Below are 17,705 nucleotides of genomic sequence, written 5' to 3'. Positions count from 1 at the left end.
TTTGTCTGTTAACTGCACAATCTTTCTTGACCGAATGGAACTTAAGCAGTGCTGGCATTATTGTGATGTCATACTACGTGTCACGGCCAGCTACAAGCCAGCAGCCAGCGCCTTACATGGACTTTGCAGAGTAACCACGGCAACTGTAGCATGATGTGACGTCTCTCGGGCTCGGAATGTCCTCCACAGAAAAGGTGGATGCTTTGTGCTGCAGCTGAAGGTCTTTAAAAAAATCCAAGGCACCTCAGAATTCTTTAGAAATAATTTCAATCTCTAACTGGAACAATTGTCCATCTCTGTGTGTAACGTTGTGATAGTCAGGTGAACACCTTTTTATTTGGCGAGCACAGTTAAATAGAGGTGATGAAAAAAGTGCTTTAATGAATACATAATTCACTCCTTGTCATTTGTATCATTTGCAGACAAAAAGCAAACAAAAGACATGTACAAATAACCCCATGGGTAGTTAGAACCCTGTGTGCAATTGTGTGCTTACATACACTGCTGTGCGTAGGTATTCAGACAGTATTCGGATACAATTTTGGATTGAATTTGAAATTAAACAATGGCTATGAGGTTAAAATGCAGACTGTCAGTTTAAATTTGAGGATATTTATATCCATATCAGGGGATCCATGTAGGGATGACAACTCTTTTTATATATAGTCCCTCCATTTTAGGGGATCAAAAATAATTGCACAAATTTACACACTCTGAAATAAAGTTGTCAAATGTAGGTTGCAAATCCTTTGCATTTGATGACTGCCTTAGGTCTGCAAACCACAGACATCACCAGACACTGGGTATCATCCGTGGTGATGCTCTGCCAGGCCTGTACTGCTGCCATTTTCAGTTCCTGTTTGTTTCCAAGGCAGTTTGCCTACAGTCTTGTTTTCAGCAAGTGAAATGCATGTTCAGTTGGATTCAGGACATGTGACTGACTTGGCCAGTCAAGAACATTCCACTTTTTGGCCAGAAAAAACTCCTTGGTTGCTTAAGCAGTATATTTGGAGTTATTGTCCTACTGTAAGATGAAGCGACATCCAATGAGTTTTGACGCATCAAAACCAAATCCAGTCATTTGGTTGGACCTGAGCAGATGTTCAATTAGTGATGATTTTGTATCGCTTATGTCACACAAAGTCAAAAGTGTCATAGAACACACCTTCAGCCCTGAAATGTTTAGTCAGTAGATGGCAACTGACAATAAACTTCCGCTTCATCTTGGGAAGACAGAGTCAATGACAGAGTGAATCTTGTTTGGCTCTAAAATGAGACTAAAATCCACCAGTTTTCTACAGTAGTTTCAGTTGGTGATATGTTTGCTGTGAACTACCTTGGTTGTATTCTTGCAGCCCTATTCCTCCCCTGCTTCATTCCCATACCTTGAGGCAGCCTGGAGCTCCAGTTCTATCACCCTGCCCCTCTAAACTGCACTATTCTGAACTATACAATCTGGACTTCTACTATTCCTGTTAGTTTATTGTCTCACATGTAACCCACTCAATCCATTACATTTGCTGTGCTAGATCCCTTTATTACTTTTCTGTTACATCCATTCTACCGCTACTTTACACCGAGCTGGCCAGTGGAGGATGGGCTCCCCCTCTATAGCCAAGTGTCCTGCATATTTCCATTGGGGAATTTTTTTCTCGCCACCGTTTGAGGTTATTTTTCCCAACTGGTAGTTTCTTTTACCACATGTGCATGCTATTTGAGGGTTTCGGCCTGGTTTTTGCAGTTCTTTTATTTTTATTTTTTTGCAACTCTGTCAAGTATCTTTGTTACAGTTTTCGGTAAAAAGCACTATACAAATAAAAACATCATCTTTCATGTTTTCAATGGAATTTTAATAAACCAGCCAATAAAAGACTGGCCTGAAGATCATCAGGGGAAATTACATAAAGGCTGTCTGGCAGTTTTGGGAGACTGTGCACTTATAATGATGTAGTTTCTGTAACCGCAGACACCCTTATCATTTGCTCTCTCACTTACCCACTATTCAGTTTAATATTGATTGCCCGCTATGCACTTCAGATGCAAAGTGAAGCCAAAAATGTTAATTGCAATCAGATAACGATACGGCTTACAAAAGAAGGGAAATGACTTTGATGAGCTTTGCTAATTTTTTCGCCCCTTCCAATTTGTTCATGACGACTCTTCCCTCTGAGGTTGCTCCACATGAGCAGAAAGCACCTCCCTGTTGAGCAGGAGGGAAAATGTCGAAACCAACGACCAAGTACTGGGAGAGTATTCACAGTGAATAGTGAACATGCTGCTTCGGTATTCCTCCTCAGGGTAATTCCCCTGACCTAGTCCTTCTTGCATCCTCATCAGCAGTCATTTGCCTTGTCTGTGACCTGTCGTCATGCAGGGAAGGGTTCACCCTGGCATCTCTGATTGGCCTTCCTGAGGACTCAATTTCCTGAGGACTCAATTTGATGGCAGGCATTACAGTACATTGCAGGCATTTAGCAGACGCTCTTATCCAGAGCGACTTACACAACTTTTTACATAGCATTTACATTGCATCCATTTAAACAGCTGGATAGGGACATATACTGAAGCAATGCAGGTTAAGTACCTTGCTCAAGGGTACAACAGCAGTGTCCTACCTGGGAATCAAACCGTTGACCTTTAGGTTGCAAGACCAGCTCCTTACCCATTGTACTACACTGCCGCCCCACCCTGCACACTGCCGGCAGCACTGAGAAATGTTCAATTTTCCACACTTCCGCTACCTGCAGAGCGGACCTACTCTAATTTACCGATGCATTGCCAACCCTGAGGCCTGTTCTTCCTCTCCATCGCACTCACTGGCTCCTAACATGGAGGAAGTTCCTTGCTTGCTTGGGGTGTTATTCGTCTTTCGAATGAATGTTGAGGTGAGAGCAATGAATTACCACAGTGAACTTCTGCAGTATAACTATGACTGCCTTTGGGTCTACACCAAGATTACTTTGTAATTACAGCAGCAAGAGATGGTCTAGTTTATAATCTTCATTGAAATATAGTTGGACAAAGAGAGTTATGACAACCCAGAGACAATGAAAAAACAGAAGGAAAAACTAATAACTGAAGCACTTAAAATAACAATAAATACATATGAACCAGATTTACAAGATGTCATGAAACTATTAAAACAATATTTCTATGTAAAAGTAGAGCCATCATATCTCACATAGTTAAAACTCAGAGAATCAGATGTTCCACAAGCTATTTTAAGACAGAAAGCCATTATTAGGAGTGACTCAAAATCAGCCAAAAACATATTCTGAAATACATCTTTCATATTTCCATGTCTATCAGCGATTATGCATGACAGATTTACAAAACAGGAAAGTGTTGACACTTGGGTAGGGAAGAAGAATATTAGGAAAGGAATATTAAGCCTAAAAGGAGAAAAACATCCCAGATGATCTCATTTACACATTAATCTTGACACAAAACAACAAGATGAGCAAATAATGTGATTAAGAAACACTCAGATTAAAATTGACAGTGGAAAAATGGCTACAACACCCTCCACACATCTTAAGAAAAAGATAATCCAATTACAGTGAAACTTGCCTTATGGAACATTAAAACAAGTTTACTTTTTTTTTTTTATAGGAGACTAAATCAATACAATCAATCTGATCTTAACCTGATTTGCTACAATATTGATTTGTGTAAAAAGTTACTTTTTTCAATATGTACACAAATATAATCCATTTTAGTTTTTATTTCCTGGAAAAGCAGGGATTAGAACTAACACTTTGGCAATGAGCAATGAGATCAAATATCATTGGCAGTACTGAAATCTACCACAAGAATACAAATAAATGCTTCAGTCTTTAAAGTCTTTAAACTGTAAAGCCCTTATCGTGCTCTGTGACTTGACTGGTTCAAGATACAGAATGATTTATAAAACCTTTCAAATCCCTTAAGATACACTTTTAAAACTACATATACATTGTCACATGCATAAAGTTAATTTAAATATAAATGTATGGGATTTTAGCTAAATAACCTGTATAACAAAGTGGCTTTAAAGAGCATGAACTAATATTTGACAAAGCTCTCAGCTGTGATCTTTCACATTGAGATACTGTAATATGTGGGCATAATTTTCTTTTCAGTATTCATCATTGCCATTTTATACCTGGGCACAACAATTTCTGCAACTATGTGGCATCATAAATAATTATCTGTTAATCTGCAAGGGCAAACCCTCACTGCCCAAAAACCAGAGAGAATGTATAAATTGAATGCATATTAAAGAATAAATGAAAAAACTGCTTGAAGTTCGCTGCTTTACTGTGATTGGATGATTATAGAGTGCAAATTTTTTTTAAATTTTACCTGGACTCCAGTATTCACACCTCTAATTTGTTAACCATTTTCTGTCCCATGTATTCTCAATGACTGGAAAACTACTCAACAAATTTTAAAGTTTTATGACACGTGTCAAAAAGTTAGTCATAGGACTGTAAATGAGATTTGACAGTCTAGACCTACACTACAAGTATTTGGAAAGTGCCACATTTGTTGTTGATTTGCCTCTGTGCTCCAGCAGATTGGATTGGAAAAGACACAATGCATATGTGGTTAATGTACAGACTGCCAGGTTTATTTTGAGGGTATTTACATCCATACTGGCTGAAACATGTAGTAATTACAGCCTTTGTTTACATAGTTCCTCCATTTTAAGAAACCAAAAGTAATAATGCAAATTAACAATCGTAAATAAAGTTGTCATATTTAGTACTTGGTTACAAATACTTTTCATTTGATAACTGCCAGAAGTCTGCCTGTTTGTTTTAGGGGCTTTTTGCCTTCAGTCTTGTCTTCAGCAAGTGAAAGGTAATTTGAATTGAATTCAGGGTGGGTGACTGACATGATCAATCAAAAACATTCCACTTTTTGGCCCCGAAAAAAGGATTGGTTGCTCTAGCAGTATGTTTGGGGTGATTTTCCTGCTGCAAGGTGAAGTGCCGTTCGATGAATTTTGAGGCATTTGTTTGGTCCTTTTTGACAGTTGAAAAGGGGTTTTTCTTCAGAACTGAAAGTATTCTTTGGTCCTCCAGTACAGTGGTGTACTGGAGGACCAAATTCCATTTTCTTTACATCCACTATAACACCATTTGCTATTTCTGGGCCCACCAGTGTATTGCTTCTAATCAATGTACCAGACAGTTGATTTGACACACCTGTAGGAATTTCTTAACAAAAATGATGGTGTTGAAGATAAAGATACAAACAACAGAGTCAGGAGCCCCTTTTGATGTTTTAATTTTTAAAAAATGGTCGGGAAGAGGTACAGCTACAGTCTTCAAAAATATTCGGTCCAATACGTGAGTTTATACATTTTTCAGGGACAAAAGCTGTTGGCCTATGGGATTCATTCACTCGCAATATGGAAAACTTCCAATTATAGCCAAGTGTACGTTAGGGAGTCCATTCCAGGACTGACCATGGGACCCAGTTAAACAGAAATAGAGGTTCTTTAATCCCTTAATATGCTTAATTACTGCAGCTGGTGTCCATACCCTCTTAATTACATTCCAACAGATACATTATATGGGGTGAAACAGCGTACAATTAGATACATTGTCTACTGAATGTAAATATTCAGCACTTAGTTAACTATATTTATCAAGTTACTATATTTTATATAACAGCTTATATAATGCTCTATGTAAGTCAACTTTTCAGCCATGACATGATCCTTAACACTCAATGTTTCGATGATGACTGATCTGAATAAACCGTTATTCAGATTTTTCAGCCTCAGGATGGCCTGCTTTACTGACATTGACAGTTATTTGGTCCTCATGTTTAGAGACAACACCGGAATCCAAATAAAAAGCCCCTCCTGGAATCATCTCTAGACATTTTGTTAGCTTTCTCGTGTATGAATGAATGGTGCAACAACACACAGCTGGCCAAGAACCAGCTGAGCAGCCAATCGTACAATTACTTTTGGTCCCACAAAATGGGGGACTATGCAAACAAAGGGCTACAATTCCTTCAAGGTCTGATATGGATGGTTTAATTTAAAATTCAATGTGCAGGAGTACAGAGCCAGAACAACAAGAACTGTGTCAATGTCCAAATACTTATGAACTGCACTGTAAGAGTAAGGGCCTAATCTAAAGGAAAGCTTACTACGGCCAGGACATTGTATTTTATTTTGCCCAGAGGAAAGAGCGCCCCCTGCTGTCCCATCAAAAAAAAAAGCCACTTCCTGCAGCAGCGTAGTTTTCCCAAGAGGTCTCCCGTCCGAGCGTTACCCAAGCCCAGCAGAAAAATGGAAAAAATAAATCCCCAGGCGTAACCCGACAGCCATAATTCAGCTTTACATTCAATTAAATATGGCCACCGCTGGTGAACTGGGGTTAAGTGGGTCCGCGTGAGGTACCAGTCATCATTATCCTAATTAACTCACAATATTTCTCTGACCTGGGAACATAAAAGGAACGGCAGCTATAACTGTCCCCAGGACAATTTTCAATAAAAAGGCTTCTCTTTTAGGGGTCCCCGAGGACCCCCTGCCAATCCGGCCCAGTGTTGCCGCGTGTTTGTCTTTGTGCTTTGACAAAGAGAGGCGGTCTGAATGGGAACCGAAACCGAGGTAGGAATAAAAATGCCCGCTCCCCGACAACAAAAAAGGTATTAATCACGCGCTCGTAAAACCGTTCGCTCTCCCCCCCCCGGTATTTTCGAGTCTCTCGGCTAACGCGCGTAGATGGCCGTGCCCGTGCCGCTTTTTTTTTTTTTTCGTGAGTGCCGTTGCCGTCGACAAAATAGCGGGCTTTTTTCGGCTTCCCTGGGGAGCGACTGCGGTACGCACTTTACGCGCGTCGGCTCCTCCTGTCAGGGGCTGGGATACTCCGGGTACTCCGCGGTAAATTTGGCTCGGGGGGGCGGGGGGGCGGGGGGGGTCGAGATGGCGGGGGGTCACCGCCATGGCCCGGTAATTAGATTTCTCCTTTGGTGTGGGCGGGAGGGCCCCACGGGCGAAGGGGGGGGAAATCCGATGAGCCTCACACACAACAGCACTCTACGGCACGGCCCCAATACCTACCCATTCTCTCAGCCTCGACACAAAGGCTGTTATTTTAGGGCATCCATTTTGAATCGTCCGCACATGGATTGTCATTTTGCTTATACAATGAGTCATCATGTCAACAAAGAGCAGGAGGATTGGCTGTGATTTGTCTTAGTAAGCATGCAACTAAAGCATACTGTAAAGTTTATGATTTCACGGCAATGTAGACTCAAGTCTCAACCATTCTGCTTTTATTGATTACATTTCAAAGTGCAATAAATCCACATGTGTGCGTAATCATGGATCTCCTTCTTTTCAGTGCCTTCATGTTTTTCGATCATGTATGGCACGAGCACATATTAAGAATGTTCACTGTTGTATCTTCCCTGGAACCGTAGTGATTTTACCTCAAAACATGTAGCCTAAGCAGTTTTTTTGGCTGCATGTCAACCATCAGCCATCTTCAATTCACCTTTCAGCTATTCCTAAATGGCGGGAAACAAGGTATGCGTCCTGCTCTGTCTATCCACCCCAAACCCCCCCCCCCCGCTTCCCTGCTTCCTTTGCACTACTAGGTCCAGCAGTTGAGGAAAGGCCCCCCCCGATTACCTTTAAAACACACTTTAATATCTACCAATTACGGTGATGTATTGCTTTCATCGACAGCTTGCGGAAACGGCGCTTTTCGGGAATTCGATCAGGGCAACGGAACATTACTTTCACCTCTGCCCACGTGCTCGTTGCCGGGGCAGAACCGTAACCAAATCAAAAAGGACGGGGAGGGAGGCGAGGAAGATTGAGCGTCCTCATATCGGCGCGGCGTTCTCAGACTTCAAAGGAAACGCTCCGCGCCTCAGGAGCCTCTGGGACTGGCGGCAGGGGAAGAAACCCCCCTGCCGCCCCCCCCCAACCCCTCACCCACCGCTCGCTCTAATATGTCACGGTTTGCTCCGTTTGACTCAATAAGTCAGAACCGTTTATTCGTCTTATTGTTTCTCCGCCAAGCGATGGCGATGGTGATGTTCGGCTATCTATTTTAGTTCATTTCCCCTCACCGCGGTTTGATACTTTCTCCGGAAACCCGTCTCAACAAACTCCAGCACCAATTTGTCAGAGCCTTCTTATTAGGTTGACTTTCGGATGATTTAATGTTTTTTTGTTGTTGTTTTTAGTTTCTCAGACATTTCCACAGCAGTCTTTAAAGAGAGACAGAAGAGCTCTGGAGACAACTTCTGCGTCGGAGAAAAAAGGGGAAGCAGTCTTCCGTGCCCTTATGCTCTTTCTATCCTTCAGGTCTTGCGAATAAATGTAAACAGACTTTGATGGTGGATTTTACCCTTCATATCGTGAACTTGTGATACAGCTGCATCCCAGGAGCATTGTGGGAAGGAGACTGCATCTAGGTTGCAGGCACTTCAAAAAAATATTAAAAGTATATTTTTTTAAAAAGACACAGCTGTTTGGTACAAACGGAGCGGTGAGAAAATGCTCACAACCAGATTACAGCTCGACTGCGACACGGGGGGGGGGGGGGGGGGGGTAGCTCCTCTGTACAGCAAAAAATGAACAGAAAAAACATAGCCATTTCATTTCCTTGGCCTCACCTGTAAAGTAGTGAACGGGTTTGGAGAGCCCAGAACAGAGGGGGACAGCACAATGGCGACACAAACGGCGCCTTCGAGTGCCGGTTATGTTCCCGCTAGCAGTAGGATCGCGGCGCCCCGACCGACACGTCGGCTCGCGTCTGATCAGCATTCCAAACGAGCTGATCCCCCCACCCCCCCACCCCCCAGAACCCTAATCCGGTTAGCCGGAAAACCGATCCATCTCTGCGGAATGGCGCGGATAAATCGAACGGCGGATGTTTTTGATGAGGCGCTGATAAGTTCTGCCTGCCTCTTAATTTCGCCGTTTGCGTTTTCTCTCAGACGCGGGGTTATTACGGCCCGGAGGCCGCCTCCCTGCGCCGGCGGACCAGCCGCGTACCGCGTGCGGAACAGGACGCAGGCATTCTGGGTACTGACCGCCGAGCACGGCTGGCTCAGCGTTTAACTGCGACAGTAATGACGGGTTACAACCAAAGGGCTTTCCTACCGCCATCGACCAATCAGCTAAACGGTCAATTATATAAGTGGCATGAATTCCGGTATGTTAAGTGCAGAGTGAAAGGCAATTTTCCTGCTGTAGTTCAATGGAGTGCTTTTTCATCGTATACATTCCTTTACACAACAGTCTGAACATGTTATTTATTTATTTACGTATTTATTTTTGCTTTTTCAGCCTTGAAAATTAATAGACAAACACATTTTAGCAGATTCAATACAATTTAGCACCAGAACTCTAGAAGCTGTAAACAGTCTATCTCCAGAAGCACAGTTGTCACAAGAATGATGTTATTGTCTTATTTCATGTTACTTTTTCCATGCTGGAAAGTTGACTGTTCGTACTCTTCCCCTTGTGAGATGTTCAATGCACTTGTAAGTTTTAAGTCATAAATACAATAGTGAGGGCCACCGGTTTGTCTCCCATTCTTTTCTCGCATGGTATTCAGTCCTCTGTTAGCTAGAGGTCACAATAGCCACTTTGTCAAGCCACTTCTCAAATGATTATCCCATTTGCAATTAGCGAAAAAGCAGAAGAAGATGACTGACAGCGAAATCAATATCCCTGCTGAAATCGGACTTGTATCCTAAATCCTGCGTGTGTGAGGATAACCATGAAATCAATAACAATGAGTATAACAATCACTGACTTCACTCATTTTTCTTGCATTAGGCGCATAAAGCAGGACAGGTAAAAATCAATCTCGCTGCTCTCAATCTTGACGAATTGGGACTCCTGTCCTAAATGAGTAATACTGCATGTTTGTGTGTCCATCAATCAGTCTTTGTACTGGGGTCGTCTTGTTCCACAGCCACTCCTCCACCACTTCGTAACTGCATTCTGTGCGTTGTACTGCTTTGCAGGAGGGCCGTGAATGTGAATTTGAAAGATCGGCTTTTGGCTAGACAGGCAGGAACTCCAATCTCACTTTATTCTCTTCATGCTGGAGAATTCTCGCTTGCATCAACAGGAGCTCATGAAGAAGACGGGGCTAATCTTGACTATGACCTTCATGTGCTGGAACTGGTCATGCCTGCCAGTGGCACCCTGAAGCAGCCACTGCCACAGCACCTGGGAATCAAGGTGCCTGTAGTGATGGTCGACAAGCACTTTCAGGTCCAGCTCCTCTGGCCTAGCTGCCTCAACCGATCCACATGGCTCAAGAATGGCTTGGAAATGCTTCGTGAATGTATAGAGCTCAGCAATGCCAAGAGTCGTCAGTTCAATGGCGTGTTCTGGCCAGTTGGGCAGATCAAAGAGCATGGAGGTTGCCGTCAGTACACCGGTCTCAGGACTACCGAAGCATTGTGACACAAACCCACAAAAGTGGTTGGTGAGGTGGAGCTTCAGTGTGTTTATGGCGTCATGTTCAGCTTCAGTCCCACAGAGCTGGACATCCTGCCAGGTGCTTCCATGTCTGACCTCATTCAGGAACTGCCGAAACCTGGGTAAACATCCAAATTAAAAATGAGAGCAGTTATGAAACATTTAACTTGTACAAAAATAAATTCATGATTCAACTAATTAACTAATTAGGGTCTTCAATCAAGACTTTAAGTAGAATCAGGTGTCTTAGTGCTCGGCTAAAACAAAAACCTGCAGCCACACCAGCTCTTTTCAGATACGATAGTACACACCAGCTTTATACGGATACAGTTTTCTTTTTACTGCAGTGATACTCAATCACACAGACTCACCTGCGGCAACCACAGAGGTTTATTATTTTTTTTCCTCAAAGGGGAACTGTCCCCTAAAAATATATTTTCCCCATTATTCTATAAGCCCATCATGAATATGTCACCCCTCACCCCTTTCTATATCATCAGCTGTTTTGATAGAGAAATTCCAAATCACTGAAATAAAAATTCTCCACCCATCTGCTTTTACTTCAACACCCACAACGCACTGCTCCACAACTTGATTTGTTGGGAACTCCCTGTGGTGGAAAGGGGTGGTGTGGGCATACATATTCAAATATTTTTTGCCATATCAACAGCGCTGTTTAGGACGTTTTGTGCTATTCAGCTTGTCGAACGGCAGTAGAAGTTTTGCGCTGTTGAGAAGTGCAAAAAGATGTGGTGCACTGTTCCAGGCGGCATACTGATTAAAGCAGAGGGAGACGTTGAACAGCATCGTCTGCCCTCGAAGAACAAATATCAATGAATTAATTGACAAATATAACAACTGGCTGCCCGCAATATGAAAGAAGAAATACGAGAATTGTTCAGCAGAAAAATACTCTCACATTCGAGTGTGTTGTTGTCATTTTACACCCGATGATTGTGAACGGGACCTCTGTTCTGAACTGATGGGGACAACCGGGAAAAGGACACTGAAGGACGGTGCGGTACCATCTGTGTTCCCGTGGAGTGCTAGTTTGAAAAGATAATGTTATAACTTAGCTGCTTTTAACTGACATTCTTATGATAGCTGCTTTTAACTAACATTAACTGAACTGCTTAAATAATCTAACGTTATTATGATAACATAATAACATTAGTTAAAAGCAGCTTGATTAAAAGCAGCTAATTTATCATAATGTTACCAATCTAACATTGTTTCTTTAGGATTTGATGTGCTGTGTAATATTGCTAGCTAGGCAGTCACATCACAACCTAAAGAAACAAACATTCAAATTACTGTTTCAGACACAGCCTTTTACTGCTGATGAAAGTAGCCTACTTACTGGTGACAAAATGGCTAATATATATGTGACTTGTTCTGAGTAACAACAAAAGCCAGCAGCCACTTCTTGACCAGGAGACATGCTTTTGTAGCATTTAAACTTCCATCACGTTTTTGTCCTGACCCCATATTAGATCAACTAATTGTTTTTTTATTTTTTTATTTTTATAAATGTCTCAATTAAAAAATCAGTTGTACAAGTAGTCACTTGACTGTGCTCTTGGAGTACCTATGGGGACCCCTTGAGAATAACCATAGAAATTAAAATCCCTGGAGGTCACATGTTGGAGACAAACTGGTGGCTGTGCTCATTATATCCCAAATTCAAAGGTGATAACTCACTATACACACTGCTAAATGCATTCAAGACCCGGATGACATGAACTGCCTCCACAATAACCCAATCTAAATATCACAAAATATAAACATTTATGGGAAGCTCTGGAGCACAGAATGTGCATTACATTTCCCCTTACTTCCTTCTTGACAAATGGTTCAGTATCCCACTACATACATCCAATTCAGAACTTGTTTGATGGCATTTCAAAAAGGACTGAAGCTGCTTGGTAGATTCATTAGCTATTAAAATCCATAAGTTGCTCGCGGTTTCCATTACTTTGTCCAACCCCGGTAAGTAATGTATTTCCTCACATGTTCACCATGGCTGGAAAATTCTGTCCAACAAGAATGTCAAGTGCATTCTAATGTTTCTTTTCATGCAATAAATAAATAAATGGGCTAGATTTCAATATTCAGCTTTTCTCAGAATTATTGAATGCTCATTTTAATTCATTTGCCAATGTAATTTTAACTTAAATAAATAAAAGGAACGTAAGGCAAGACAACCCTCCTGGGAAAACACATTGGCTCACTGCTCAAAAAATCTGCCCGCTTTATGTTTTGGGGCTTGGAAAGTTATTTACGAAAGCGAGGAGTGCTGCACACTGCTGGCAGGTAATTGGCTGATTGGCCAACCATACAGCACACAGAGCTGCAGGCTGCAACACGCTGGTGCCAATCAATCGGCCAATTAAGCTTCCTGAAGCAACGGCTCCAGCAGATCCTTTGTTGTGGAGGAAACCGATGGACACTCCTTAGGAGGGCCAACCGATTGGACAGCAGGTTGCGATCTCTTTCCCAGGGAGGGGCCGGTAACGGAAAACAACACTGAGATGCAGCAGTATCTCCGTTTTATTTTTTATTTATTTTATCCAGGTGGGTGACAGCAGGCACCATTGTGGGGACATCTTTGTGGCTGACCAACTGATGCAATGCAGAGAGCCTGCCTCTTTACTGACTCAAATTGTAACTTCACTTGACAATGTGTTGTTGATATTCAGTACTTTTCTTCACAGAGTGAATAGACTTTTGACTGTGTCTTTGCTTTCTCTTTATTTTATGAAACAATTATTGCTCATTGTTTACTAAGGAAAAATGTAGTAATAATTACTCATTGTTTAAAATTAAACGTTAGTCATTGTTTAAAAATGTTACCAAGTGAATAAAAGACACAGATTAGAGAGGGTTGTTTAAAAATGTTGTCAAGTGAATAATAGACACAGATCAGAGAGGGTTGCTGGGTATCTTATCCTGTTAAGGCACTGTGCTTGTACATAGATGGGCCCCACAGTCTGGTATCAAACCCAGGTCATCCGAGTGCCGTCTGTGGCTGGAAGACCTGCAGGGCAATGCAGACCTGGATCTTCTGTCACACAGGCACGTGAGGGTTTGTGTCATCCGCAATGGCAGTGCCTCAGTGCTGCGCAGCAGGGGCCGCCAGTTGGTTGGGCATTTGGACGTTCATATGTTTGGCTGTGAACGAGGCGTCTTTCCTGGACTCGCATCTTCGAGAGTCTGACTTGCGAACTGCGGAATGGTCAGAAACGGTGGCCGATGTCGCATGCTTTGGAGGAGCACGCGTTTGTCTGCTCCCTCCGAAATCGACACCGGAGCACTGTGACGTAAGCATTCGAAATTGGGAAGAAATAGCATAAGGAAATGCATAGCAGGGCTACTGGGTGGCTCATTCCGTTAAAACGCAGTTCCGGTGTGTGGATAGGCTCTGCGGTGTGGGTATCTGATCTGAACGGTGCCGACCGTGGTCAGCAGTGTGGGGGGGTGGGGGGGAGTAGACAGCTGGCCACAGCATCACACGGGGCGGGCAGGGATTAAGCTGGCAGGGAGGGCAGCATCCCATCATGCTCCAACAACCCCCGCGATCAATCCGTTGCCTAGCCCTCAGACACGGCGACTGCTCAAGGTTCCCTGCCAAGAGCCTGAGTTAAAAGAAGCACTGGACCCGAACTGCACTAACAACCGAGAGCATGTTCCTGTGTTGTGTTGGGGAATGCTTTTTTTAGGCTTACATCGGCTCAAAGAGATCTCAGCTCTGTGCGCTATAGGTAGGGACATCAAAGGAATACATTTTAATGGTGCCAATCTGTTGACGGCAACGTGACGATTGCCTTGTCAAAAGCAACACTCCCGTAGGGGGTAGAGGCATCCAGGTAACTCCTATCAAACACGTATAATGCTTTCTACGGCTGCTTGGGTTTTGGGATACAGCTTCACGGACTGACAGCCCGTACCTGCAGCCACTGCCTCACACTACCGGTAGCCATTACTGCTGCCCATGCAGTCGGTTCAGCGGAGATCAGAAAATAAGGCTCACGAGGTAGGCTAGACTGAACACGGTGTGCGTAAGAATGGCAATCAGAGCTTCTTTCCAATCTCTAATTCTAACCCACTAAAACGTACATAAAAATTATAAACAATAATTGTGTTGGATCCCAATAGAAGAAGAAGATCATCACAGTAATACCATGTTATTCTAGTTGAAATTGGATCATTTTCCAGAATGGTGAACTTGAAAATGACAAAAGTTTATAGTCAAATAATTGTTTCAGCAGGCAAACTGCAATGACTGTTTATTAGCTGTCAGATATGGAGCCACTGTAGGTGAATACAATGAGTATTCACCTACAGTGACGTGAAAAAGAATTTTCCCCTTCCTGATTTTCTCTATCAATGCTCACCTGGCTCACCGAATGGTTTTAGATCTTTGGACATATTGTAATATTAGACAAAGGGAACCTGACTAAACACAAACCACATTTTTAAACATTATTATTTTATGTAATGAAAAACATTATCAAACACCCATATCACCCATATGAAAAAGTAATTGCCCCATTTTCTTAGATTATGGCATAGTGTGCTTGTGGAAACGTTGTGGTGACTCCTTCACTTTAACGGTAAGGTTCAATCTCAATGAGGTTTAGATTCAGCATGGCTGGCAGCAGAGAAGCCTGGCTGTGTTCAATCAGCTGAAATGAATTATAAATAAAAATTTGGTAAATTGGTTGAGTAACTAAGGGGGCAGTTACGTTTTCACATGGGTGATATGAGTGTTTGAAAACAATTTTAAAAAATGTGTTTTGTGTTCACTCAGTTTCCCTTTGGCTATTATTACATTTTTTCTCAATATCTGAGACCATTCTGTGTGACAAATATGCAATAATAGAGGAAATCAGGAAGGGGGAAAATACTTTTGGATAGCACTGTAAGTAAATAAATAAATAAATAAAGACTTGCAATTACTATTATTATTACTTAGTTCATTTCCGGTTGCATTGTGGGTGGGGAAATAGCATAGTTGTATTTTCCACATCGCTGGAGCATGATTCAGGTCTGAAGGGGTTTTAACTAAAAACCCCCTTGATTCAGTTCATTTGAAATCCCGAGCTTAGTCCTGAGAATGTTTGACATTGAGAAGGGCTGGGAAGATTGCTGGATTGTCGCCTCCCCACCCCCCAGGGGGAATACTGACAGTGAGAAACTTTGAGGTAGGCACGACTAGCCTGCCTGAAATCCACTGCACACAAAAGAAACTTTCGCTCTGGACATTTGAAATATTAATATTACATATTATGACTGCACTGAAGCATCGATTACTTTTGAGATGTGAAGAAAAAGTCTAGCTTGCCTTTTAGGAGAAAGCACACCTTTATATTGACAAACTGATCATTTATATTCAAATCAGATTCAGATCTATTATGAGAGCTGGACTGTATGGAGCATAATGACCCTTGATATGTTTTAGCTGCATTATAGATATGCTTCACAGTGTGTATGTCAAAGACAATGCCTATAAATGTGCAACAAAAACATTTCTGGGAATTGTAGTTTATAAACATCCAAAAAATAATTTTCATATGTCACACACCGCGACACACCCCTTTTGTTTACAGAAGAGTTGGACGCAGGGAGATACAGGAATTTTGGAACTTTATTTAAAAGCTTGGTAGAGAGAGCAATTCTTTAAAATGGAAACGAAACCAAAACGTCTTCGCCCTTCACCCTCACGGGATCCAGGTAAAAACAACAAAGAAACACAACAAACGAAAATAACAAAGACAAACGAAAACAACCAGACTACAGCAGCTTTCCAGCTCCTCGTTGGTGCTGCTCTCTCTTTTGCTTTTTCCTCTCTCATTTCCCTGGTCACAGCCACCAACTGGAAAAAGAGCACACTTTAAATACCCGGACTAATTGGTAATGCACTCCAGGTGCGTTACCAACCAGTGGGCGTGGTTCTTCGATTGCCCTGAACCTCTCCCACAAACTGGGCCATGCCACACCATGGTAAATGAACAAATGGGCATTATAGGCCAGATTTAATAAAGGACTGTGACTGCTTCTCAGACGCAAAAGCAGTTGACACAAGGTTGCAGTATGTATGTCAAATTTACTAAACAGTCACAAGGGGTCAAAATCAAAATCGCCATTAGGATGTATTTTGCGGGATTACATCACTTTGACTTTCATTTTGATACATAGTTAAATGTGTTCACACTTATGCATATCTGGATTGAACAGGCTAAAACAGGTTGGAGATTATGTAAATCAGGCCAATAATATTTAGTGTAATTTACTCAATCAGGCATTAATTGCGACTCCCCTCTTTGTGTGAGAACATTTTGAACTCGGTAAGCAGGCAGAAATTTGTCTGCGCTGATATAGCCTATAGCTCCCATACAGGATGCCGGAGAAAGGGGCCGGGCTGTACACACATCCTCCAGTCAAATCAGTTTCCCTAGTGGGCTGCTTGGGGTGGAGACGAACAAATGCATCCTCTGATGCATAACACTCTGGCAAGAAGGGATTTAAAATATATTACACACATTTCTACAAATCTCTTCTAATTTATTTTCAGATATATTAAGAAATTATATTCGTTTAATTGAATGGACGTAAGACTTCTATGGAAAACATAAATGAGCAGTTAGTACAAAAACACAGTTCTGAATCGAAACAATTTATGCAAATGCCCTGCGTATGCATTCAGTGGGTTTCGTAATGAATAGTGAATACAGTTTTACCTTCATACGCTCTGTGGCCTTCTCCCATCACACGTTCACCCGTGTCTATTCCTTCCACCCCAAAGACCTGCTATTACTTTGTAAGTTTTTTCCCACCTGTTGTTTTATCAGTGCAAATATTCTTTCTGTTATTTGGACTGCCACCTGTGTCTTTTGCGGAATTTTTCTTTTTGTATGCCATCTTTTCTTTACGTCTTCTACTGTTCATTTTATTATACCTAATGAATTAATTTGGTATGTGATGTCGCTCCAAATTTTTATACTCTGTGTCGGAGTTGTTTTCCTGTACTATAGCATGGTAATGTGAAGCTGTACTTTTACTTCCACATCTGTGAATTTCAGTTTTCTTTTTCTTGTGGTTCCTTCGCTGCTTGTGCCTGGTTGTTCCGATACCATTTTTTAGTGCCTCGTAATCTGGACGTTGTAAGCATCCCATACTGTTTCTGACCCTTTTTGTTGGCATCTCCTACCTCAAATTCGCAAATAAGGCCGTTGAGTTTGTT

This window comes from Anguilla anguilla, chromosome 12, assembly GCF_013347855.1.
Source record: "Anguilla anguilla isolate fAngAng1 chromosome 12, fAngAng1.pri, whole genome shotgun sequence".
Taxonomy (NCBI): domain Eukaryota; kingdom Metazoa; phylum Chordata; class Actinopteri; order Anguilliformes; family Anguillidae; genus Anguilla; species Anguilla anguilla.
This window is presented reverse-complemented; position numbering follows the sequence as displayed.